General features: G+C 38.9%; 1 long non-coding RNA gene across 3 annotated transcripts in view; it reads left to right on the forward strand.

Annotated features, from left to right (window-relative positions):
- The first annotated feature begins 1335 nt into the window (after window positions 1-1335).
- Window positions 1336-25725, forward strand: part of LOC143155946 (uncharacterized) — a 166100-nt gene continuing 141710 nt past the window's right edge. For all 3 annotated transcript variants that reach the window (XR_012994514.1, XR_012994513.1, XR_012994512.1), the window contains exon 1: window positions 1336-1453. This is a non-coding gene — a long non-coding RNA (uncharacterized LOC143155946). The remainder of the gene's footprint in view (window positions 1454-25725) is intronic.

Consider the following 25725-nt stretch of genomic DNA (forward strand, 5'->3'; position numbering starts at 1 on the left):
GTTTCTCCAAGGAGTATCTGCACATGGTTGCATTGTTGTCAGTGACTTCCGTCACTGCTGTGTGAGAAAGCACACTGTGTGAATGATTTGCACTGTATCTCATTATTCCTGGAAGTTTTTATCTATATTGTTTATTTGGGATCGTTACGCCCTTTGCATTCTTAAAGATTTTATGGTGGTGTTTTTTGTTTTTTCCTTCCCATTCTTTGGCTGTCCACGTGCTATAGAGCACAGTATTAGCACCGCTTGTTTTAGCAGAGAAATATCTGTCAATGAAAAACATGTGTATTGTTTGTTCTGCGTTTTGCTTGTCTTTTACAGTCTAAGCATCAAGCGTGTACATGTGCACAGACTACAGGCTTACATGCCCTGCACACAGATAAATACAAACACACGTGCCCAGACAGATGTGCACCTACAAAATTATTGGTATCACCTAGTTCCAAGTAGCTGGTGTAGCAAAATCAAGCAGTGATAAGTGTTTTCTTTGGGTAATAATATGTATTTACAAACAGGCTCCCTTCTGCCCCCTTGTTTCACAGAATACTGTGCTCAACTTCCCTTTCCTGGATGTTGCACTGTGTTGATCACTGCCCTGCCTCTGCAAATCCTATTTGAAAATCTCATTTGCAGCATAACTGACAACAAAGGCATTACATGGTGTATGCCCTGCATATTCAACAGACTATTCCTTGCCTTTGTAAGTTATTTCTAACTTCTAATGAAAATGCTGTGCGATCAGTTGATGATCTTTTTTATTTATTAATAGTCTGTAAAATTAAGTCTGTCTAATCAAAGAATGGATGCTTTCTTAAAGGTGCAAGGTGGAATGCATTAGATCAGTGGTACAAAAAGCAGATGTTCTTTACTGCAGTAGGCCTTTCTTTGGGTACTCTGGGAAGCAGGGGCTTAAAACATTAAATTGAAGAGGATTCTGAGGTGCAATCACTGCCAGCCACTGCAAGACACAGAAATCCTCTTTAGATATACATTTTCTCTGCATTTGTTTCCAAACTGTAATTCTGCTCCGTGATTTTAAAAAAATTTTAAAAATGATTTGATATTTCAGTCTCTCAGGGCAGCCTCTGAATAATTACATGCAAAATGATCTATTATATATTTATTGCAAATAGTACCACGGAGCACAAATGTGCATTTTATTCAGAAAGGTCATTTTTAAAAACATCCATTGTAGCTGCTTCACTAACGTCCAGGGGTTTTTGCCATACACACGGCACAGATTTTTTTGATTATGTAGATTTTTTTTTTTTCCCCCCTATTGCAGTTTCATATGCAAAGCATGCATCAGCCACATCCATGCTATCTCCTAAAGCAGTCATTCTGAAACCCAATCTGAGGACAGTGCAGACTAAATAAAATTTCATTTTGATTTGGCCTCCCGCTGAGAATGGGACTGCTTTGTTTCAGCCGACAGAACCAGCAAGCCAGAAAGGTATGTCCTGTTTTGCATGGCTGATGGTGTGACTTGAGGATCACAATCAGGCCGTTCATGCTCTCAGGGCTCGGCATCTCATCCACATCCTGTACCGTCTTTCTCTTTTCCTTGCCATTTGCTTTCCTTCTGTGCCGCCTGCCGTCTACCTGCAGGGCAAAGCTATGGCAGACCCTCACACTATTGTTTACTTGGGCATATGTTTAATAGCTGCATGGCTGTTTCAGGGTAGGGGTTTTCTTTTTTTTTTTTCCCTTCCCTCCCCCCCCCCCCCCCCGCCTTTGTTTTTTCCCTTCCCTATCCACGTTCACTTTCCTTATATTCTAGGTGTTGAATACACAAATACTGACTTAAGGGAAAATTATGTAAGTACTGCTTGCAATGTTTCAGAGATTTTACTAGGAGATTTGTAATGCAGGATTTTATTGTCATTCTAAGGAAACATTTAACAGCTTTGAAGGACTTCAGTTTTCATAGCCCTTTAGAGCTGTTTAGGCAGAAAAGCGGTCACCCATTATAGTTAGGAGAGGGAAAAAAAAATAAAAAAAACACTCTTAGGAAGGGGTCTGGCTGCTTTGCCATCTTCACATGCTTTATAGTTACAGCTGCAGTGGTTGGCTAAGGGAATATCAGTAAATATTTTTCTCTCTAAATATTAGTATTTATCTTAAAGCCAGTTTGCATTCCAGGAGAAACTGTACAGCATGCTCCTTGCTGCTGCTGCTGCTGCTGCTGCCCCATCTTTTGGAGGAGGTGTTGGCATTCGGGGGAATGCCCACTGTTTTAGCCTCTGGAGCAGCTTTTGGACAGGGCAGCAGGAATCCTGAAAGACTCCTTACGATGCGAACTTACTCGTCAAAACTGTATTTCTCTGTCAAAGCTACACTATCCCTTGTCTGTGAATATTTGGGGGGGGGGGGGGGGGAGTTTTTCATGTGAAATAAAATTAGCATAAAATTTACCTGAGACAAGGGGCGAATTTTAATTTTGATTACTATGTATTTTAGTATGGACAATGTCCTGTTTTCTTAGTGAGGTAGAATACAATTATAACTCCAAAGAAAAATTCAATCCTTAACAAAAAATGAAAAATATGTAGCATATCCTATAGAGCACCGACATTATATGGGAATTTATGTCTTCAAGGTGATTTACAAACACAAAATTATTATTGTATGCAACACGTTTTTGTGGTAGGTGATATTAGTAACAGCAGGTTGTTCAGCAAAGTCTTATGGAACGTACATGGTCAATTATAACGCTCTCTGCTCAGTTTAGCAAGTTTTATTCCCAGCTTTTATATGTTACTCCAACTCCATGACTTTCACCGTATAACCAGATTCATATTTCAGATTCTAACTTTCTGAGGTGGCCAGGGGTGCAGGCCCTTGGCGTAACCATGTGGATCTTCTCATCGCAGAGTTTTGTGACTTGAAAATTCACTTTCTTCCCATCTTTCTTAATTCAAAAAAAAAAAAAAAAGAAAAAAAGAAAAAAAGAAAAAAAGAAAAGTGGTGGGTTGGGGAGTGAAGGCTCATTCAACAAAAGTTTGGAGAAAAAGAGAGGTAAAAATAAGATGGCTCAGTGACCTCCCTGTAAAGAAGGGTAGGCCAAATTCGAGTTTCAGCTGCATGCATTAACCTTGGCGAACTCCAACAGGATTTTCCGCACATGGCAGAAGGCAGGATCTAGCCCTGCATGCTTTGTTATTCAGAGATGTTTATAAAGTGAAATGCAGCTTGAGAAGAGTTTAAAGAAGCTATCTGTAGTGACGTTACATTTTCTTTAACAAACTTGAGGCTGTAAGGAAACTACAAAGAGACTGTATTTATAAGAAACAAGAACTACAGCTTTTTAAATGGATACAGTGGGAAAATGATCAGTTCTGTGTGGTTTTTCCTCAGTATCTTTAATCCTTCTGCTTCACCCCTCAGGTATCATTGGGATGTTTTCCAAGTTACCAACTCTGCATTTTAATCAGAGTTTATAAAAATGAGTTCCAACTTTGCATTTACCATAATTTTATTTTAAGAGTTAAATACAAGTTTTAAGAGAAACTAAACTCTAGGTATTTTGCAACACTGTATCCCAGTTCCTTTATGTCAGAACTCACAGTCTTAGCAGGCTTTTTGTTGCACGAAGTGTATTTTATATTATGTCAATAGCTGTATTTAAAAAAAAAAAAGCAGGTACACATGGATCACTTGGAAATAGACAGCATTTTTAGATAAAATAGTAAAGGAAATTAATAGAGGTATTGTTTCTTTATTTCCAGGGATGAAGTATTTTTTAAAAGGGTGATGTTCATTACGGTATAGGAGAACAATCTTAGCTCCAGAATGCGCTTACTGTTCTGGATACTTTTTTTGCTAATTACATAACTGTTGTATTTAACCAGAAATTAATGCAAACTTTATTCTGCTGTTCTTAGGAGATCAGCGTTCCTTTTTTAGATTGGTTTATTGGAGCTGTATCTTGTGGTCATATTCTGGATCAGTAAAAGGAGTGAGTGGGTTTTGGAAGTTAGTTTTGCATTTATTACTCCCACAGAAAGAAAACTGTAAGAATACTAGCCCAAAGTCCAGAAACAAAGACCTCATTCTTAGATAGTTTTATAAGGCTGCCCTCAGTGGAGTTAGCAGTGTTCCTCCTTATTTATATTTGTGTGCTTAAGAAAGGAATCATATCCAAAATCCCAAATCAGCTACCTCTAGCACACTATAATTGCAAAAAAACCCCAAGATACTTGGGCATGTAACATATTTACTTATGCATTTACTTTTTAATGCAAAGGACTTCATAATTCTCAGTTCTCTGACTTTTCTCTCACTTTGCGTGCTTTACCTGAATGAGGTGACATGACTGAGATAAGTCATATCCATGCCCAGAATCCTATGGAGGAAAACAGATCATCTCAAACAGAGAAATATGGCAAATCGGGAACTAGACGAATGCACTTAGGAGACAAGTGCCTACTTGTAATTTTATATATATGCATACTTGTATGTAAATTAACTACATGATGCTAGTATATATATGTATGTATGTATGTATAAGTGTGTATGTACGGATACATATATATATATGTAGGACGCTGTCACCAGGGTCCCTGGAGCCCACCAATGATAGATGGGCAGATACTGTTACTGTGACCATATAGAAGACGAGAACCTGCATGATCAGTGCGTTTGCTGATCTCCAGCCACATCGGAAACTCTCGGCAACTCCACAACGGATTGTCTTAGGAAATTCTCCTGGAACAAATTCACAGTCATCTGATGTTTCAATCTGCCTAAAAACTTGCTGAGGTCAATAGGATCCCAGACGTGAAGATTTGACTGCAGGATCAGGGCCTAAAGATTTGGCAGTAGCCTCTTGGGCAAGCCAGGGCAGACTAAACAACAAACCTTTGGAAAAAGGTGGCAAAAATATTTCATAACACTGGACTTGGGACCTACCAGAATTAATGGACAACTCATTCTCATTTGACTCAAACTCCTTGTACTGATGTTCTTACTTTATACACCTGATTTGACCAACACCAATAAAAAAGGTCTGAGAAACTGGTAGGAGATACTATAAAATTACATATTAGAGGGCAATTGACTAGAAGCAGATGCTATAAAATTATATATCAAAGGAAAGCAATAATATCCTGTCAGCAAGTATGAGCATAGGAACCCATTGCGTTCACAGTCCAAAAGGGGTGAGGAGTAGAATTGCTTTTGTTTAAGATATTTTTACCCAATCTCCTTAGAAATAAAAAAGCAAAAATCAAAGTTAGATTTTATTTAAAAAAAGAAAAGGTAAAGTTAATCATAGACTTACTGTTCAAGTCACTGCAGCAACAGTATGATATAAAAATGAATGCCATCACTTAAACTTTCATTTGATAATGTTTCAGGCTTTCAGAAAGTTGCCTTTCTTGTCCATAAAAAGAAAGCAGGGGTTTTCTCAGATTTAGGGGGGTATTCTCCACTATAAGGAGGTATTCTTCCTATAATTCTTGTTTTAAACAAAAATCTAACAAAACAGTCTAAGTAGCTGATCAAATGTCTGAGTGTAAACAGAAAACCAGCTTTGGACCAAAGCTAAAGAAGCAGAGCTAACAAGCGGGCATTAACTTTGTTTAGGAGTAGAGGCAGAACCAAAGAGCTTAGCCCAGCAGCTGCATTGGAAACCTAATATTTCCTGAGTGGAGAGAGGAGAAGGAAGTTTGGAAACTGAAAGAAAAAAAAAAAAAGGGGGACCAGAAAATCATGTTATTTGTAACATATACACACCGGTGGAAAATCCACCATTGGATGACTTTATCAGAACAAATTTACACCCAGGGAGACTGCTTCTAAGAAGTACAGTTTGAAAGATGTTCAAAGAACAGAAGTTTGGGGTCTTGACAATCCAAGTCTTGAAAGATTTTCTCAAAACAAAATGCACGTTGACCTCCCATGTATCAGGGCATATAAATGTGTTAAGATTTTATTGATTATATTGGAAAAATAAACAATGTGTATTAGTTAACTATTTATCACTCTTTTCTTATCAAAGGTTGAAAAAAGATTTTTGTCTACAAAATATGGGGTGGGTGGAAGAAATTACTAGTGAATGTCTAATGAATATTATACAGCACAGAAATGGACTACAGATTAATAAAAGCATCCTCTCCTTCATTAACTGTTCTTTACCCTATGGGGGTGGAGAAGGTTAGGTTATAGCAGCATTATGTCCTCACAATAAAAATACATTTAGTCTCCTAGCATCTACTGCAATTGGTTATTCATTATATATAATTTTCTTTATTTTTGAAACCCTTTCCCTCTACCAGCTGTCTGACAAAGGCAAGCATGAAACATTCTGAAAATAAATTTTTGGATTCATTTGCATTCAATGGGAATATTCCACTAGTAAAATAGTATTCACTAAATTTTTCTAGTGATGGACAAATCTCAGAAGATTCAGAGGAGTGTTTCAGACAAGTATAACACCACCAATGTTTGTCTACAGTGTTTTGAAAAACTGTCTCTACTGTCATTGTACCCAGGAACCACCAAATAATCACAATTTTTTGTGATTTTGTTCTTTAATGATGTCTAGCTTTACTTCTGTCCCCTCCTGAGGTTCCTTTACTTTACCAGGCAGAGCAATGTCCTCTCATGGGTGACAGGCTACATTTCAGAGGAAATTAATTCATTCTCCAATCCATGTTTCTTTCAGGAGTAACCCACAAAATCTTCATGCAGAGGGCAGCCACAGGAGGTACTAGGAAACATTTTCTTCTGTAGTTTTTTTTGGTTGGGTGGGTGGGTTTTTTTCTCTCTCTCTCCTCTGAATTAAAATTTTCCTTGCTGTGGAGGTAATAAAAAGAGATTCCTACACCTTAAAATGGAAACAAGAGAGGTAGTGCTGCAGTAACATCTGCAGTATCCTCTCAATCTCTTCTTATTTTCACATGGGAAATCCAAAGTAAATCAAAATAAGTAACTTTAAAAGGGTAAGGGGGGAAAAAAAAACAAAGGAAATGGCTAAATAAGATCCACCAGTACCTCAATACTGTTGCCCATACTGTAAATCATAAACAGATTTTCATCTAATGGAACTGAAAACTTGGAGCTACTTTTTAGTAAGTTCATGGGGAGAAGGGAGAAGAGGATCTAATTTTTGTGATTCTTCTCTCTCTCTTTTATTTTGTATTTTTTTTTTTTTTTTAAGAGATTCAGTTAAGATCCCAATTTGCACTTTAGGGAGCTAAGATGAAACGACTAAAAGATGCCTCAGTAGGATCAGCTAAAGGAGCAAAATAGATCTGTGTTATCAGGTTAACAATGATAACTCACCTTAAGGTCCCTAAAAATAGAAGTGAAAGAAGCACATCAATACTGAAGAGCAAGGGGGCCAGAACAAAATTCTGAAGATCCCCATTATTAACTGGCAGAGGGTCAGATGAAAACTTATTAAAATGCAACAAAGCACAACGGGGTGTCTCAAAGATGGAGTTTCAGTCTTAACCATGAATTTCCTGATTTTGTCAGTTCCAGCCAGGCCTGCCATGTTATTTTAACAGGTACTTTTCTCTACATATTACCTTTGAGAATTTTGGGGGAACATTTATGGGGAGAGTTAAAAGGGCAGTTTATAGACGATTCAGGCCTCCTTAGAAAGTATAGGAAAAGTGACTTTATGGTGATATTTTAAGATTTATTTGTATGTGATATTTGAATGCTGTGAGATAAATGCATCAATTTACCTTCCAGTTTCAAAGGCAATAGTAAGTCTTCATTAAGAAGGTGTTCTCCCAGTGCAATATCCCTACCTTACCCTAATGCTGCTAAATACTATGTATTGTCAACCCCTCTTTTTACAGCATCGATATGATACTCTTAAGCTGCCTCTGTCAGATAATTTTGATGAGGATCAATATTTCGCTTCACAATTTACCCACACCAACTCTCACCCCACCCTAATCCAAAACCAGATGTCCAGGCAGCAATGTAGATAAAATATCTGGAGAAAAGGATTTTAAAGCTTTCTTGGCCATAAATATTGCTTGTTAGCACAAAGAGAGGTCTGTGTTTAAAACCATAGACTCAGTCTAATTCCACCTGATTTAAATACCATTCTAATTTGGCTGATGTGTTTTGGTTTTGAGTTAAAATGTGCTGTCAGAATTAGTTGATTAAAGATAACTGAAGAGTAGGGAGAGCTGTGGGGACCTCTGAGACCTGGGGGTTGATCTGGAGACATCAGGACAAAGGTAGGGCAGGAGGATGATGAATACTTTCACAGCTTCAACAGCAGAGGGAAAGCTGTAACACTTAGACATGTTGTATCCTATACATTTAATATATTGTTTATTGAAAGTTTTTTGAATGGAATATAATCCAGAGTACATTGTTACCTCAGGATTTACAGACATTTTCTCATAGCATAATATGTTGGCAAAACAGGAGAACATTACGAGTAGCTGATCTGGCTGAAGTCCTCAAATACATTCTTTTATGGCAGTGTAAGATTGTTAGTGTATCTAAGTCCAGAAATATTATTTTTTCCCCAGGTGTATTTTGAAGTGCAGTAATGTTTAGCTGCTCATATGTGGGAGGGGTTTTTTGGTTTCTTTTTTTCTTTAGTAAGTAAGATTATGGCATCTTGGATTTTGTAATTCCTTCATAAATTATTTTAAGTTTTCTTTGCATATGTGCATACCCACACACACATATTTACCACTTGGAGGACAAGTTGGATAAAGCAGAAGTGTAATATCACACCTCCCCTTTCCCGAATGAAGGACTGGCCGTCAGCGGGTACCCAAAGTGCTATGTACTCCCTGGAACACAAAGAACAAAATGCTCTATAGGCAACTGTCAATAATCTGGCCTCAAATCCTCATTGCTGGGTGACTCCTAGTTCTCCTGCTGTCGTGGCTCAAGTAAGCAGCAGTGTTGTGATGCACTGACAAACAGGACTCCAGTCTTCCAAAATCCTGCCCTCCCAATTTGTTATGCTGAAAGGAGTTTGAGTCAACCCTGCCCCCAAATGTGTAACCACAGCCTATGATGAATGCAGTGTGGGGTTTTCTAGTGGGAAAAGCAGGGGCTGTAGATTGTTTAAAACTGACTGGGTTTGCTTCAGTGAAGGAGGAAGAGAATTAAGAGAATGGGAGGAAATGAGAGAAACAGTCATGAGAAGGGTCCCAAGACAAAGCAGAGACAAAAGTCCTTGGGACACAGAATTGATTATGTGGGTAAAAAAAAAAGCCGGCGAAGGGAAACTTTTTGCTCCAGTTTCTCATATGATCAAGGGGACAGAATTTTGTGCAGTCTTTCCAACAGGATTGTACCAAAGGTTATATTGCATTCATGCCAGCCACTGCCTAAGGGCTGCAGTTCAACAGGACCACCAGTATCGGAAGATCCACTTGAAACAGAGGTGTAAAAAATACAAACACCTGTCTGAATTTCACCTCTTCTCAGTATTGCTCCTGCCTTTTCTGTTCAAAATAGAAATCTTCTCCTCATCCTTCTCCCTGTAAGTCCTTCTAATCTTCATTTGAGGTCATCTAAGAAGGGTGCAATAAAGAAGCAAGATGAAAGAGGCAAGTCCTTGTGGTTCTGCTAAGAGCACAGGCGTGGTTACAGCATGGGGCCCATGAAACCAAGAGTCATTACTTCATGTGGAAGGACTGGCTGTCACGTCAGTTTGCTCTCTGAGTTTCCAAAAGCACATCAGAAAGCAAGATGCTCTTAACATGGAGTGGTTCATTAATTTAGTATTGCGATAAATGCACCTTCCTGAGTCAAGATCCTGGAAAGTCTGTCAGTTCTGTGTGCAACAGTATTGCAGGGCAATCTTATCTCTGTAAGAACAGTGACTGTTTCCTTGAGTGAGGATGTGGGTTTCCTCCATTATCTTCACAGTTCTCCCTGACTCTCTGGTTGTATTCTACCTTCAAGTGGGACAACAGGAACATCCCTTACACTACTTTTTTATCAAATCACTCATTTTCTCCTTATCCTCTGTGGGTCCTCACCAGTCTCTCAACTCTCAATATATTTATACGTGTGGGTTTTCACTGATCCTACTCTACTTTTTGCCTAGGGTTTTTTCCGCAGTGCCCAAAGATGTCTTGCATAGTCGTGCTCTGTGGAAAGTCATTATGCATTTAAAAAATTCAAATCCACTGCTACCATAGGCCTGTAAAAAGACTGATAAGTCCTCTTTTTCTGTTCCAGGTAGAACTTAGGGACACTAATCATTTGCTCAATATTTCCAGGCATTCACGATTCAGTTAGAGCAAGGAGCTACCATCCAGAAATCCTGGATAAACAGCCACTATCAATGCACAGGCTACCTGTACACTACATGAGCTGTAGATCCAGTGATCCCAGACCTACTGGTTACACCATACATGGACCCCATACACTCAAAGCCACAGTAGCCTGACTTCTCTGATCTCCCAGGCAAATCACAATTTTCCTGTGAGGAGCAGGTGAATCTTAGTTGAAACTGTTCCTGCAGCCAAGGCTTATTCATTGCAAGAGAGAAACTAAAAAACATGAGCCATGCCATGTGGCAGGTAGTGGGGACTGAAGCTAAGTCCTGGCTGAGTTCAAGTCTACCATAAGCCACACTTTCCCTGCAAAGTCCCTTTCTCTTGGCCCTTTTCCAGCCCTGTAGTCTCTGCTTCACCCCGCAGAAGAACTCAAAGCACTCTTTGTCTCTCAGGCCACAGTTCAATGATACAGGAGCCACGTCAGGAATACCAGCTTAAGCAGTCCCAACCTGCATGTCCCATTTGGGTGTCAGCATGCAGTTCTGCCAGCTGAGCCATAGCCTCAGACTTTTGATGCTAAGCTCAGAGAGTAGACCTCATTGTGGACTCTCAATAGCGGGTCTGTCATAACACTTTTCCATCATTTTCATGGTCTCAGTGTTGCCACATTGTTATTGACATCCAGTGTCCTTACAGCCCCTGAAAACCATCTACTTGTCCAGCCTCGGATGGGACACTTTTCTGTACAGGAAAGTACAACAGAACCACCTCCTCTGAGGTTTCATGCTCCTTCCTGTCCTCCTGGAGCACAAGTTCACTAACATCCTGACCCTTCTACCATCTGTTCAGTCTGCAGAAAGTTACTTTCCAGCAGCTGCTTGTAAGTGGAGGGAGAACAATCCTGGGAAAGTCATCCTGCAGGCTTGGCTACCACGCAGAAGGAAATTTCCAGGGAGAATTCATTTCCTGGTCCTCTTCCTGCCAGTAGAACAGGGTTCCTTCAGCAATAGGTTATTGCCTTCCCACACTGAAATGCAGGTGAATATTTTTGGAAGACCCATTAAGCTTGCTTTTCATTAATGTTTTCCACACATTAAGTGGCCGGCCCCTGTAGCTCTCGTGCAAACAAACCACTTCTCACTGTTTGTACAAACTAGTCAGTAAAACTTAGAATCACAGGAAATAGGATTCTCTTCATCAGTTAGTCCATGTAAATGGCAGGACCTTGAACGTGCCTGAAAGATATCTGCATGACTTGTTCTTGAAATCTCCCAGCAGTGGAGATCCCACAGTTTCCCAGGTGAGGTAAGTGTTCTTCTCCAATGCTTAGCTTTTCTTACAATTAGAATTTTTTTCTTAATGTCTAACCCAAATCCCTCTTGCTGTGATTCAAGGCTATTACTTCTTGTCCTATTCACATTGGGCTTGTCATACAGATTATTCTCTTTCTCTTACATATCTCTCAGCTGCTATAATTTCTCTCTCAGTCTTCTTTACTTTTAGATAGAATGACTATAATCCCTTCACACTTCATTCATAGGTCTTATTTTCTGATCATTCACATTCTCTTTTGACCTCTGCTCTCCAAATTGTCCACATCTGTTTTTAAGGACAGCGGTCAAAAAGTGGACACAGTACATCACTGGAAGCGTCACTGGCACCAAGAAGAACTCAGATCATATGTTTGTTCTTTCTTCCCTAAGAAAAGAGTGTTTTATTGGATTTAATCCACAGTGCATCTGCTCTTCTGGCTGTAAAGGGTTGCTACGTAATAGCAGTTAGATTTTTAATACACTGTTTAGGCAGCTAAGGAATGGCTTTTTAGCATTTCTAGCATTTTAAATGCTCTCCGAGCATTTCTTGCAGAATTTTGTCATCATTAGTATTTGCAATACAATAGTAAGGCAGGGAAATATTATTGTCACTATTTTTCCAATGAAGAGGCTGCAGGGCTGCAAAATGTGCTTTGTAAAGCCATATTTTGTCTTGTGCCTTGTGAGGAGAAAAAGCATTGCTGGATTCTTCTGTACAGGATTCTGCAGTGTATTTGAAATCTGCTTCCACAAAATGATTATTTGATGAGTGTGTTCATAGTGCAGGTTTCCAAGCCAAGTCTCTCTTCTTAAGGGCTCTCAAAGGTGCTTAGCTGTAAGCTCATATGGTTAGTATTTTGTTCATTTCTGCATTTTCCACTTAAGTACCTAAGTTTTGGTCTTTCATGTGCTCCAGAGCACTTTGCCAAATTCTTTTATCCCTCTTGGGACAGTTGGTCAAGGAGAAAGGGAGGATGGTAGCTGGAGAAGATAGAACCAGAAAAGAACCTGAGGGAGAGGCTTCAAGTAACAGGAGAGATTGTTTCTCTGAGCAGAGATGTGGCAGAAGCATTTGTCTCTACACCCTACCCCTATCCAGAACATGGAATTTTTCCAAGTTTTCTTAATTTACAGTGTTCCTCTAATGTCAGCAAACACCTGAAAGCCACTTTAAAATGTGTCTGTCTTCCCCCTCATAGCTGATCCACAAAAAAAGTTGACAATCTATTATTGCTACTAGGTTCTCAATAGCTCAAGTGACAGAGGTCTTCATTGTGCAGCAGAGGTTTCCAGCCTCTAAAGGACACATGTACAGATCAGAATGGTTCTGCCTAACCTCATTCGTGCCATGCCTATTTTCTTTTTCCTTGTTTTTTTGATCTTAATTTAGCCCTCTTGTTTCTATGCATTATATGCATAGATGTGCATTATAAAATGTGACGTGACATCAATTTCCAGCACTGCTAGGGTGTTTGCACATGATGCAATCTGGTGCTCCAGTGGCATGTTCTCATGTGACATAAATTGAAATCACAGTGGGTCATAATGCAGCACAACAGGTGCACCAAAATGTTTTAAATTGTTTCTATTCTTTTTAAAAAAAAATCGAGTCAGAATCAAGAACAATGGCAGCCATTAAATTAGTTCTGAAAATCCTTGCAGGCAGAGCAGCTGGAAAGAGGGGATCAGGGAGAGAACGTTTTTTGCTATTTGCAAGGGGGATGCAAATACAGTTGTGCAGTGTAAACCACATATTATATTTTTTGTCTTTCATGTGTTATGATAAAAGTAGTTTTCTTACCAGTATAACATGTTTCATTAATACAATGTTTAAATAATTAAATACAGCAATTCTGGAGGCGATGGCTAAGATAAAAGTTTGTAGGCAATCCATTATTTTGATCAGACAGTACTTCTTAAAACCCACGGAGATGCAATTTAGTAATTTAACTTCTGAAGTCAGTTGTTTAATAAACTATTACATTTTAATATAGTTTTGTTCTTGTCAAAGGGAATGATTCATTTCCCCTCTGTCAATTGTTCCAGCTGAAGTTATTAGTGGTTCCAGGGTTGAGGGGGTGCTGGGTTCCTGTTTGAATATCATTACCATGCTGTTCCCACTCTCTAGGTGTTGCCACTGTAACGTTATGCATGTGATCTTTACTGGTTATAATTATTTTATAGGGATAGTAACTGCCATCATCTGAGTCGTCAATGTTGATATATTTCATTAGCTTTAATTCTGTTGGTAGGGAGTAAGATACTGGTTAAGGGGGATATATAGTTAGTTGTAGTAGGATTAAATGAATATTAGTATACTCTAATAATTGATGTCCCAGAAAGAAACCTGGCAAACCATTAAATAGGGAGAATATAATAGCAGACAAACTAAACATCACCTCTGCTACTATCCGAGTTTGTCATAGTTTTAAAGAGATTTGCTTGCTGAAGTTTCAAAATAATCTTCTTGTTTGTTTTCCTTTATTAAAAAAGCTTTTATAAGAAACATATTCTTAAAAACCAAAAGGCTGGGTTTCTCCGTATCTGTCTTTCCCCTCCTATGAAGATTTTAGTTATGTAACATTGGGGTGTAGGTTTAATACTGTCTGTTCGGCTCCTTCTTTTGCAAGTTGCTGCCAGCTGATAAAATACTGTTAAAGACAGGCTTGGTAATCAGTTAAATCATTCTCCATATGCCCATCCGTTACTGGTAGCAATCAAGGGTGGTGGACATTTCCATGCTACTTCTGCACAGAAATGCCAAGGGAGCGAAGACCGGGACAGCAGCACCCACTGTGCCTTGAGATGGTCATTGCAACTTACCTGCTGTGGAGACTGTCTCAGTGCGGTGTGACAGGTCCATGAAGATTAGGGAGCGAGGGCCTTTCCACAAGCATTTGCTTATCACCGGCCTTGGCGACAAGTGTGATTATTTATGGCTGAGTCCTTTACCACAGCACTTACAGTTCTGAGATAAAAGGCACGCACCAGAGTCCCCACCGCCTCTCCAGCTGAAGAGACGGAAATTGGCATTATTTGAAATTCAGGAAGCTTTTACTGTACACAGGAATAATCCAAATGTGGAACAGGATTTGTTATTAACTGTAAATCCCCCTTCCCCTAAGAAAACCAGAGTAAATGCAGGAAATAAGCTCCCATTTTTATACCATAGAGACAATGCTTCATTGTCACTTATATTTTAAAGTCACAAGTGAAAAGTAAATGGAAAGTGGGAGCAAATATCAAGGTGTTAGTGGCATTGATCCTTCCACAGTGCAGTCAATAGGAATTTTTGTAGCTTACTTGCAACCAATGAGAGAAGGCTTACATAAACAGAATATTTGATGGTTTATTCTTTAGAGCGTGTGTTATTCTGCACCCGAGTCAAGAAGAGGAGAAATGTCTTCACCTTTTTTTTTTACTATTAGTTCTGCACCCTTCATGTTTATTTGCTCTTTACATTGTAGTATTTTAAGAAACTTTTAAATATTTCTTTAAGCACACAAAAAAGAACCCTCGTTAAAATAATTCCAAATATGCATTTCCAGAATGCCTGAAGCTTATTGTTACTAGGTACTTGCGAGGCATGTAAGATGTGATAAAAAACAGTTGCAAACAGAATTTCCTCATACGTGCTATAGAAATTTTGCTCAATCCAGCTTAACACCACCATCTTCAAGTTTCCCCTCACAGAGTAGCATTCCCAAAAAGATTATTATTCTCCCACAGTTGTGTGCAAACCCTCAGGAAAATACTAACTTTCCTTCCTTGCATTTATTTCTTCTCTTTAAATTATATTCAGGACAGCCTGTGACATAACCTGCCTGGGGTCCCACATAGCTAAAACCATCCTGGCTATCTCTGTATCCCAGTGCAGAATCCATTGCAGACATATTGTATGTTACCAAACCCACGTGGCAGTTCAGCTCTCCTTAAACATGGTTCTCAGCATTGCTCATTCCACTCTTCTTTCATTTGTGTTCAAATGATTTTCCGTTTTCATTGACAGTCTCTGAGTTTCAGCCTTACAGGAGATAGTAGCCAGAATGCACGTGCTGTACAATTTTGGCTCCAGGCAAAGTGGCATCTTTTCTGTAAGAATCTGCACGAGTGACTGAACGCCACCCATCCCACACTGATATTATTTTCTCTCTCTCTTTCTTGGTCACTCTCTCTCAAACTATTTGACCCAGATAGACAATTCTTTCCAACCCCTAAATTGCATGCACTGGAATCATACTGGGTAAATCACACTGAGCATTTGTGTCCTAGGAATATTTGTCAATACCATTGTTATCTTGTTTGGCACAGTTTTATTTTTCTTCTTGTTCCTGTGATTCTGCAGAGGAGAGTTGCATGTGACTTGTTGCATGCTGCAAAGAGTACGAACCTAAAGTGATTTAAGTGTTCTCTGTTGGCACTTCTTTGCTTGTTATGCCCTATGAGCTCTACAAAGATGGTTTCTACATAGGAGAATGTAGGTGCAGGGGAAAGCTAATTTGTTATCAATATGCTAGTCTTATTATAAATGTCTGCCAAACTAGATATCCCTTTTTTCAAATTCACTTTGGATATATACACATAAATCTTTGCAAACTACTATACCTCACATGTGTAATGCTGAAGGTATTGGGTCTTTATATAAAAACAAAAGCTTCCTTGTTTTTCACGAAGTGGAGGCATAAGAAACAATGGTGTTCTTGATACCTATGCATCACTTTTAACATTATGGTAGCCTAGGCATTGGCATAATAGAGGCATCAGATAAAATAATAATACTCAAATGATGTTTGCAAAGTTGAGCTCGTAAATGTCAAAGGTGATTTGAAGTGGACAAGAGTGAGTCTTAACAAATCAACTAGGGGCTGCTGGCAATTGTTTCTGTTCTCGGTTCTTATTGAAACTAATATTGGACAAATTGAAAGAGTGATTGCCTTAGAGCCTTCGCAATGTCTTCACCAATCTGTTGCCCATTTCCATAAAAAATGGGAGTGAAAATGGCAGCTGACTTCTTTTGACCTCTCTCAATTTCACTGTGGCTCCTGTCGGAGGCCTGAAAAAGCAGTTTTTCAGGCAGACCATTATCTGCCATAGCAAGTTAGTTGGCAGAGAAATTGAAAAATATCAGTCAAATAATCTATTTAAGCCTGGTCTTTCTGTATGTGTTATGATTGGAATGGTAGCAAACCAGCAAAAAAATAAAAGCCTCAACATGAAAGTGGATGAACAAGTGGAGTTAGTTCCTTTACCATACATCTTTGTTTGTTATGTCAAATTCTTCTTCTGTCCCTCTAGCCTCATGATTTGACTGTCAGCATTATAGTAAGGTAAGAAGCTACCTGGAGTGCCTGAATCCTAGTCCTCCTTATCTTCCCGACTTACTGGTTTCTACCCTTCTGGAATCATGGACCAAGAGCTGTTTTGCTCCGCTTGCCTTATTAACTCATTCCCTTTCCATCCAGTATCTTTCCTTAGATTCACCAAAGCGTCAACAGTTTGATTCCATAAACTAGCTGCAGAAACACCTCCTTCTTCTAAGATTTACTTTAATGAACTTTTTCTTCTTAGAAACTTGCAATCTAAAGTTTCTCTTCTCTACATGGCCAAGACCTGTCTTCCGTGCATATCAGAGGTGTGCTGACACCTTAGTTTCTCTCAACTTCCTCTGTAACCAATGACAGAGATCTTCATTTCCCTTGAAAGCAGGTCAAGCCATCTAGTACAGGATTTACTCTTAGGAATTGTGTTTCTCTTCTAGAGGGAGTTTTGAAGAACTACTCTCCTAACCTTCACTCATCTTTCACGTACTTAAAGTTAGGTACAGAACTGGAGGCTCCATGACTTTGGGGAGCCCTTAAAATGAGTGCCTCATCGCCCTAGTCCATGCTGCAGATTGTTCAGCCTAACAGTGCTGAGATTACCCAGCGAACACCTGACTGCATGAAGTGAGCAGCTTGGACCCTATTTGCACCTCAGCTGTCTTCCACCAAGCTGATTCTTTCTGCCTCAACCCCGTGTTGCTAGAAGATATCAAGACCACTACAGTCCTCTTTTCCTTCCCACATCTTCCAGTATATCCTCTCCCAAATTAGCTGTGGGTTTCAGAGGTTGTCTCACAACTGTCTTCTAGCTATTATTCTGCTTGGGTTTCTAGTCCTAGCTTTCCCTGACTGTTGCCTGGTCACCAGCCTCTTCTTACCTTGGAGAAGTAGATATCTTTCCTCTTTCACAGAAGCTAGGCACTTCGTAGAGATAATCATGATTTCATCTGGGAAAGGAATTAAACCTTTTTTGACTAAGGCAGTCACAGAGGACTCTTCTTGACTTAGTTTCATAGCTAGAAGTGCCCAGGTGTCCTTTTTTAAAATTTCATTTGCTTCTGAACATAAACTTACCTGCTGTGAGAATTAAAAAAGACATATTTGTCTTTGGAATATCTTAACTAAGGAATTTGGCTGAAATTTCAAGGTTAGTCTGCTGTTACTGAAAATAAGATTTCTCTTGTAGTGAATTCTGGGTTGTTTAACGTAACATGCGATTGCTGTATCAGAAGCAAATTCTTTAAAAAAACAGATGCACAGTTTTTCAGCAAAAAGAAGAAAATTCCTTGTTTCCTTTTGTATGAGTGGAAAGAGGCAGTTTAGACTTCAGAGAATTCTTCTCACTTCTCACCTTCTTCCATTGTGAAAAACCACTGTGTTTAATTAAGGACAGAATTACCAGATATACTCAGACAAAGAGTATCAGAGCCATTTGGTTTATATCAGCAATCATAAGATAGCACTAGGGAAGGAACTGTATGAACGATAAAGATGCTAAAGTAGCAAAACTGGAGACGGTTACAACTGCCATTCTGAGACCCATTGGAGATAAGTTATTGAATGACCAAGTTATAAAGTTGTAATGCCACAGCAGTAGCTCGAGCTTTCTGCAGAGCTATCCTAGTTTCCAATGGAGTTAACACATAGTTGCCATGTTACTGCAAAATACTCTCCTGTAATTGGCAACTCATTAGGTGATGTGCTGCCACTGGGTAGGACCATTCCTCTGATTCCTGATTTCAGAAAAGTTGATTTTCATACAGATGCAAAGTTTAAAGGTGCATAACTGTGGTTGCTAGGCTCATTTTTTGCCAGATTTCGCTACTGTGTGACTTTTCTCCAACTGATTGTTTTCATTCTATTTCATTTATTTTTATTTTGGTTTGTTGGACTTTAGGACTCCAGGGCTATCCAACTACTAAGGGATAAAACAACCAGATAAGTGTAGGTTCCAACTAACAGTGTTCTCCCTTGCAATGCTTCGGTGGTGTGGAACTACGGGGCTTGCAAACTGAATATCATTCTTTCACTCACAGACACCCTTCTACTCCCATGAGGCTGCTATATTAACCTCCTATTTTTCTGTCTGTCCTTTGTAAAACTCAGTTTTTCTCTATTCCCCCTACACTGATGCTGAGAATGACCCAATTCTGATCAGAGGTTCTCAGTAATCAGAATCTAACTGTGGCACTATGGTCTCATAAAGATGTGTCTGAACCTAAACCTGACTGTGGTTTTTATTACTGCAATTATTACTTCACCGCATGATGTAATGCATACATATTTCATATTTGTTTACTCCAGAAGAATGAACAAAACAAAATATAAGTTTTTCTGGATTTGTCAGTCCTTAATCTTGTGCAGGATTTAAATATCAAACTATCAGTGATATGCAAATCCTCTATAAAGACCTCCCTTGATATTTAAGGCGAGAATCGGGGTACGGCCTGGTCCCTTTACTTTCATTGGGGCCAAGTTTTTGGCCCTGGTGTTTTGTTTTTCCCTCCAGAGTTTTTTCTGCATTCACAGAGGGAGACATAAGATTTTTTGTATAAGACATGAAGTGCCTAACAGTGAGGTTAAAACAGGCCTCTGTTAGCTACTGCAGGCAGCTGGGCTCACCAAATTGCTCGCCCTCCAGGACAGTTGCATTCTGTGCCTTTGCAGGTTCTGAGGACTTAAAAATAGCATGGTTCACCTCTTGGACAGACGTGGCATTAGATTTCAAAATCCTCATCCTTAGCAAGGAACCAGAATAAAAGGGCATTGTGGCAGACAGTAGCATGGGAGGTAGGGCTCAGAGTGGTTGGAACGTGAGCTATCTCTGCAAAAGTATTAAGCGTGACCTACTGTCCTCTTCCTCCATTTACAATGCTGTGGTCCAGCAGGTGTGCAGTCTCCAGGGTCATAAATCCACATGCATAGACACTTTTCCTCCATCCCAGCAGTTCCCTTTCCGTAAAAGTACCGTTTTTGCACTGTTCCTCCATTGATCCAAGGGAAGGGGCTGATGCTGAGTGGTAACAAATTGTGACAGTGCTCTGGGCAAGACACCACTCATCCACAAGCTTGTGAAAGGGTGAGCAGGTGGTATCCTGCCCTCCCCACCTATGGGCACCAGCAAGGCAGACCATGTGGGGGCACAACATAAACCTTCCCTCCTGCCTGTTTGCAGGAGTCATGGCTTGCCTCAGACACAGCTTTGATTATTTTATTCTGCAGTACTTTGTAGGCAACAGGCTCTTTTCCAAAATGCCTTTCTCACGCAGACATCTCGCCTTTCCAGGCATGCCACCCTTCTTTTTCCTACTCTCAGAATATTCTTTTTCGGGGGTTCAGTGGCAGTGCAGCAATCCCCTGAATATGACCTTTATGAAAGACTGGGAAAGCGTAAAAATTATGCCTTTTTACTCTGTCCTTTAGAGTGCCTTTGTGATTTATAAAGAAACAACAGCCACTGAGCTTTCTCGCTTTTATCTTTGCTTTATTTTTAACTTTAGCAATATCAAATCTTGATAGCCTTCCCTCCTTTTTCATGAACACTTTCTAGGGAACTTTGCAACTGGCAGTATTCAGACCTCTTTCTCAAAGGGCTGACTGAGCATTTTTCTCATGTGTTTGTCAGGAATTTAAGTCCTGTAAGTGCTTATGGGGAAAAAAAAGCACTTTTAAAGAGTATGATTTAAATGTCCCACCCTCCTGTCATTAGACAGCTTCCAATCTTTTGTCCCTTTTGATGTTATAATCATAGCAGTTCTCCAGACTCCTGAGGACTTATCTAGGGAAAACACGGAAATCGGTACCTGAAAAACAAATAGGTTTGAAGGACAGAAAAGAATTTTTGATGGTTTATTTATATGTTTAAAGAAGAGACAGCAAATAAGCACATTTTATGTATATATGTGTGTGTGTGTGTATATACACACAAAAATTTCACTTTTAAGTTCTTCTATACCCTGCTGTTTGCAAATGGGAATGAAGAGGCAGTTTTAGTATTTTGGTTAATAGCACAGACAGATTATCAGAATTTCAAGGCTTTTTTCTACATCATATTCTGTTGTGGGTTTTTTCTCTGTACTTACGCATGTATATCTGGCATAATAGCAAATGCTATGTAAAATTCCATAGATCTGAATTGCACTTTCAACTTGCCAGTCATGTCAACTTTAGATAGGATTTTTTTTTCCCCCTGCAAAGTCTTACTTTTAAAATATGGATATAAAATAGCAATTAGAGTACTGTGTCAATCAGTGTCCACTATTTCAACCTGCTACTTTCACTTAGAGCAGCTTATACATTACACTCTATTCATGCTGTGGAACTACCATGCCCTAGAATGAATACAAACTAGGGATAAAAAGCTTTTTGTTTCAAGGCTCCACAAATGTGGCATCAGTTACCAGTTGATTTAAGAACAATTGGGAGCTTTTCCTGTTTTAAGATGGAACTGAAACAATACTTCATGATGACTAGAAGTCATTGTAATTGTTTTAATTGATGTTATTCTAGTGTTATCTTGGTTTATTGTTTATTTATATGCATTTGTTTATCACAGGTCATGCTTGAAAATGGGCTTTCATCTCAATTTACATAGTCAGCTAACAAATATATGTATGTATGTGTATCAGCTACATTTGTTTATATCTGACAGCAAAACCATATGTATTCTACATATATTTCTTGCCTTTATGTTTGTGCTATCGATTAAGACATCTGAGTTTGATTTCAGCTTGACTTTTAAGTTTGCAGGACAAACCAAGCAAGTATGTATCTAATAATATCAGTCAAATTATTGTTTGGCTCCCAAAGCACAAATCAAGTTAAAGTATTAACTAAGCACATGTTACTGTGCTTTTTAAAGCAGTTCACTCTTTAGTTGCAGGGTTTTACTCCTGCACTGTCTTGGCTTTAAGCAGCATTAGCATTCAGAAATTATTTTTGTATCTCTAAAGGCAAACAATGTATTAAAAACAATGATAACATCACTTGTAGAGAAATAGAGTCTGGCATCAAGTGTTTATTATCATAGCTGATAAAGTAATGGCATGTTTAATTTACACTCTCTGTGAATGATAAATATCTGCGTAAGTATTCCTACCTGTCTTTACATATCCAGCAAGTAAACTAACCAATATATAAGAGGAATAGAGAGGAAGAGCAAGTCATTATTTCATCTGTTCCATTTACAAACTCAGAAGTCACAAATGTACAGCTGGGAAACGTGTTTGTCTCAAAGCTTCAAAACTGTGACATGTTAATTCATAAATAATTGCAGTCACATGGTCTTCCTCGAGGGCATTAGCTCAGTATTCCCAGTACAGTACACTTACTTGTAATAGAAGAGTGGACAAAAGTGGTTTTCATAAATCAGATAAAATTGCTCAATAAATCCAAAATATCTTTCATTATTTCTAACAGAAAATGAGCTTAGTTATGTAAGCAACATTTTTTAAATTTGAATGGTCTTTGGAAACTGGCAGGTGAGGAAATAAAGGGCAAGGCTACTCTATTTTTGGTTATGGAATCTGTCAGCTAAAGGTTTCACAGCCCTGGACCAAAGAGTGTTCTGACTTGCATCTCATGCTAACCCATGGACGACCTTATATCCAGATACTAAATACTTCTCTTAAACAAGAGCACTTTTCTCTTGGGACAGTCATATGATAACATTGCCTATGCCATTGTCTAAATGCAGCTGTTTGCAAAAATATAGGCTTTTTCCCAAAAATTTTGTCTTTGGTACTCTGACTGTGGAGTAAATAATACAGTATGAAAGGAACCTGAAGGAGCCGTTAGGGTCCATTGTGTCAATCCAGCTGCTACACATGCTTATTATGTCCACATTTTAAAATGCTTGTGATGCTTTTTCTGTTTGTTTCATTTTGCAGTCCATTTTTAAACATTCATACTTCTTCCTTTTTCATTGTCAGAATACCTAAGCCACTCTGAACTAGCCTTTGGACAAATTCCAATTTAAATTGAAAACCATTTTAGTTACATAAGAGTAAGATTTTTTAAAAAAAATTAGGTGAAATTTAGAAAAAAATCATGAAGATTTAGTACGAAAAATTGTATTTCCATTGGTTACTAAAAAAAGCATCTTGTCTCATCTGAGAGCTGGTTGTCAGGCTCCAGTCAGCATTGGATTTAGTCTCCTGAAAGTAGGAATTAGAATGGAAACCTGACTGACCCTGACTGTAGTTATTATTGTTCAAACCACCACAAATTTCTCTTGATAAGAATAGTGTTTTGTTCAAATATCAGATTAATTTGCTGTAGACATATGGTTGTCATCCAAAATTTCATATTTCTAATAATTCATTTGCTAGAATACTTTGAATTCAGAGAATCAATCTTGTGAGTGTAGCATAAGTACAGCATCACAAATGAGAATGCCAAATTTAAACTGTTTAGTCTGGAAATTTATTGCTGGCACTGGAATGGTTGTTGGCAGAACATGTCCATATAGGGGGTTCGTTCAGCTACTTCATTTCCAGTCTATGTCATTAAGCAGTGGTTTGAGGACACTTAGTATTTCAATGCAGTAGACAACAAAAAGAAAAACATCCCCCCTCTCCCTTTCTGCTTGATTGTATATTGGTACCTCAGAATTTTGGCTTAAATATTAATCTGATTTGTATTTTTACATTGCGAATTTCTTAGAATAATTGAAAAAGTTCATCATTAATATAAGCTGTCGATGTCCTGGATTTTGATACTAGTCCTAATGCTCATTTTGCAGATGCTGATGCACAGTGTTTTTATCTTGAGTTTTAACAGCCCAAGTTACATAAAGGATGTCAAGTAAACAGGTAGTGTAGGGCTAGGGGCACTGTGTTCATGAAAAAGATTTACTTTAGCAATTGTCATACTCCAAGCAGAGAAAGTGTAGGTTTAGGGTATAAATTGTGTTTTTACTAGTTAATGGAAAGTATGGGGGTGAAGGTTTGAAAGGCCTTTAAAGACAAACGCTGCCCTTACCTGCAGCACACTGCAGAAGGGTGTCAGACACAACCAGCCACTACTTAGACCCAAGAGTCACCCTGCAGCTAGAAGTACGAAAGCTTCTCTTCCCAGCTAACACTCTAAATGCACACTAGTCACCAGCCAGTCTGAGGATAGGAAACGTGGTCACATCTTTAAATGCATAAGGCAGATACATATCAGTATTAATTTAAGCCTGGAAAACACATCTCTGCATTTTCTGTTTCAGATGAAGACAGGGATTACAGATAGGGAAAAAAATTAACAATAGCAAATAAAACTCTCATTGTATTGCACGGGGTCAGAGAATCACAGAGTTATTTACCAGCAAACACATCCCATGCAGGTCATTCATACCAGTCTTTTTTCTCCTTCCCTCATGTATTGTGTCAGGATAGATTTCTTTAAAATTAAACCATTGCTGATAGATCGACATTAAGTCTCGCCTTAAAATCCTTCAGTGGAGGTAATTCTGGAAAACCCTCCTTGACAGTTTGCTCCATGACCTAACTGTTCCTGCAGTTGTAAAGTTTATCCTAATATTTAACCCTATTATCTATGTTGCAGCTAAAGTCCATTACCTCTTGTTTTGTCCCCGTTGACTAATGAGAACAATTGGTCCCCGTCCTCTTGGTAACACCCCTTATGCAATTATCGAGAGTTATTATGTCTCCCTTTTGTCTTCTCTTCTCCAGACTGAACATATCCCAGTCTCTTAAGCTTTCCTCCTGGGCCTTATTTTCAACACCTTTTATCATTTTTGATGTCCTCCTTTTAAGTCCTTCTAATTTGTATCTTTTGAAAAATGTGGTAGCCCAAACTAAATATGGCTTTCTGGATGAAGCCTCAGCCGAGTCAAACAGAGCGGAAAAACTGCCTTCCTTGTATTACATATGATGCTCCAATTAACACAACCTAGTGTAGCGTTTGTCTTTTCTGTGACAGCATTGTCTTTTTCACTTGTTCAATATATTGTCCGTTATCACTACTACTCCCTTCACTGGAGTTTTCTGATTTAACTGGTTATATCTGCAACTTTGATCATTCTACTCTTAAGCTGTTCCATCATCTGCTTTGAGTTTCCATATGGCTACATATGCTTCCCATCTTCATACTTACTTGTATGTGGCTTTGCCTTATCTGAATCTTTGTCCTAGTGCCACTAATGTACCCGTAGCCATTGGAGTAATTTTGCTACATCATCTCTCGGATAAACTTTTTCCAGCAGCTGAATACTCTCACCAGCAATACCAAAGCCCCATCAGAAGCTCATCTCCATACCATTTCAACTATTGCTACTGTGCATGTAGGGTTTAAAAAATTACATATGCCTATATATATGTTATCTCCTTGGAAAAGGAATATTTCCTTGTATGTAGTTAACCAATGATCTATGAAAACAGCAAGGAGGCTAGACTAGAATTATCCAAAACACAAATTTTCTTATTTGCATGGACTTACAGTGTTTTGATGTGGTATTTCCTTTCACCTTAATTATGAAATCAAATATTCAGCAGTTTCCCACAAGCTAGAATTTCAAAACCTCGTTTCAGAAACCCGGACATGTGATGTTCCAGAACTGGGATATGCATCCGTCCCCAACCCACCTGGGAGGCAGGCAGGGGGGAAAGTAGCCACTACTGAATCCCAGCCCAGTGACGCTGCCTTTGCAGGACTAGCCTGGGGCTATGCAAACTCAAGCTAATTCAAAGCTTGCTGGCATAAAAGCCTTGAGAGACCGTTTTGTGTTGGAGCTACTACAGTATTACTCTACTGAAACCACGATTTGGGGAGCTGCAGCTCAAGTTTTCAAGGCTTCTCTTTCTTCAGCAGTAAATGTGGAAGACTTCAGAGCCCCAGGGTGGACCAAGGAAATATTCTTCAAAT

This window comes from Aptenodytes patagonicus, chromosome 1 (assembly GCF_965638725.1).
Source record: "Aptenodytes patagonicus chromosome 1, bAptPat1.pri.cur, whole genome shotgun sequence".
NCBI classification, from domain to species: Eukaryota; Metazoa; Chordata; class Aves; order Sphenisciformes; family Spheniscidae; genus Aptenodytes; species Aptenodytes patagonicus.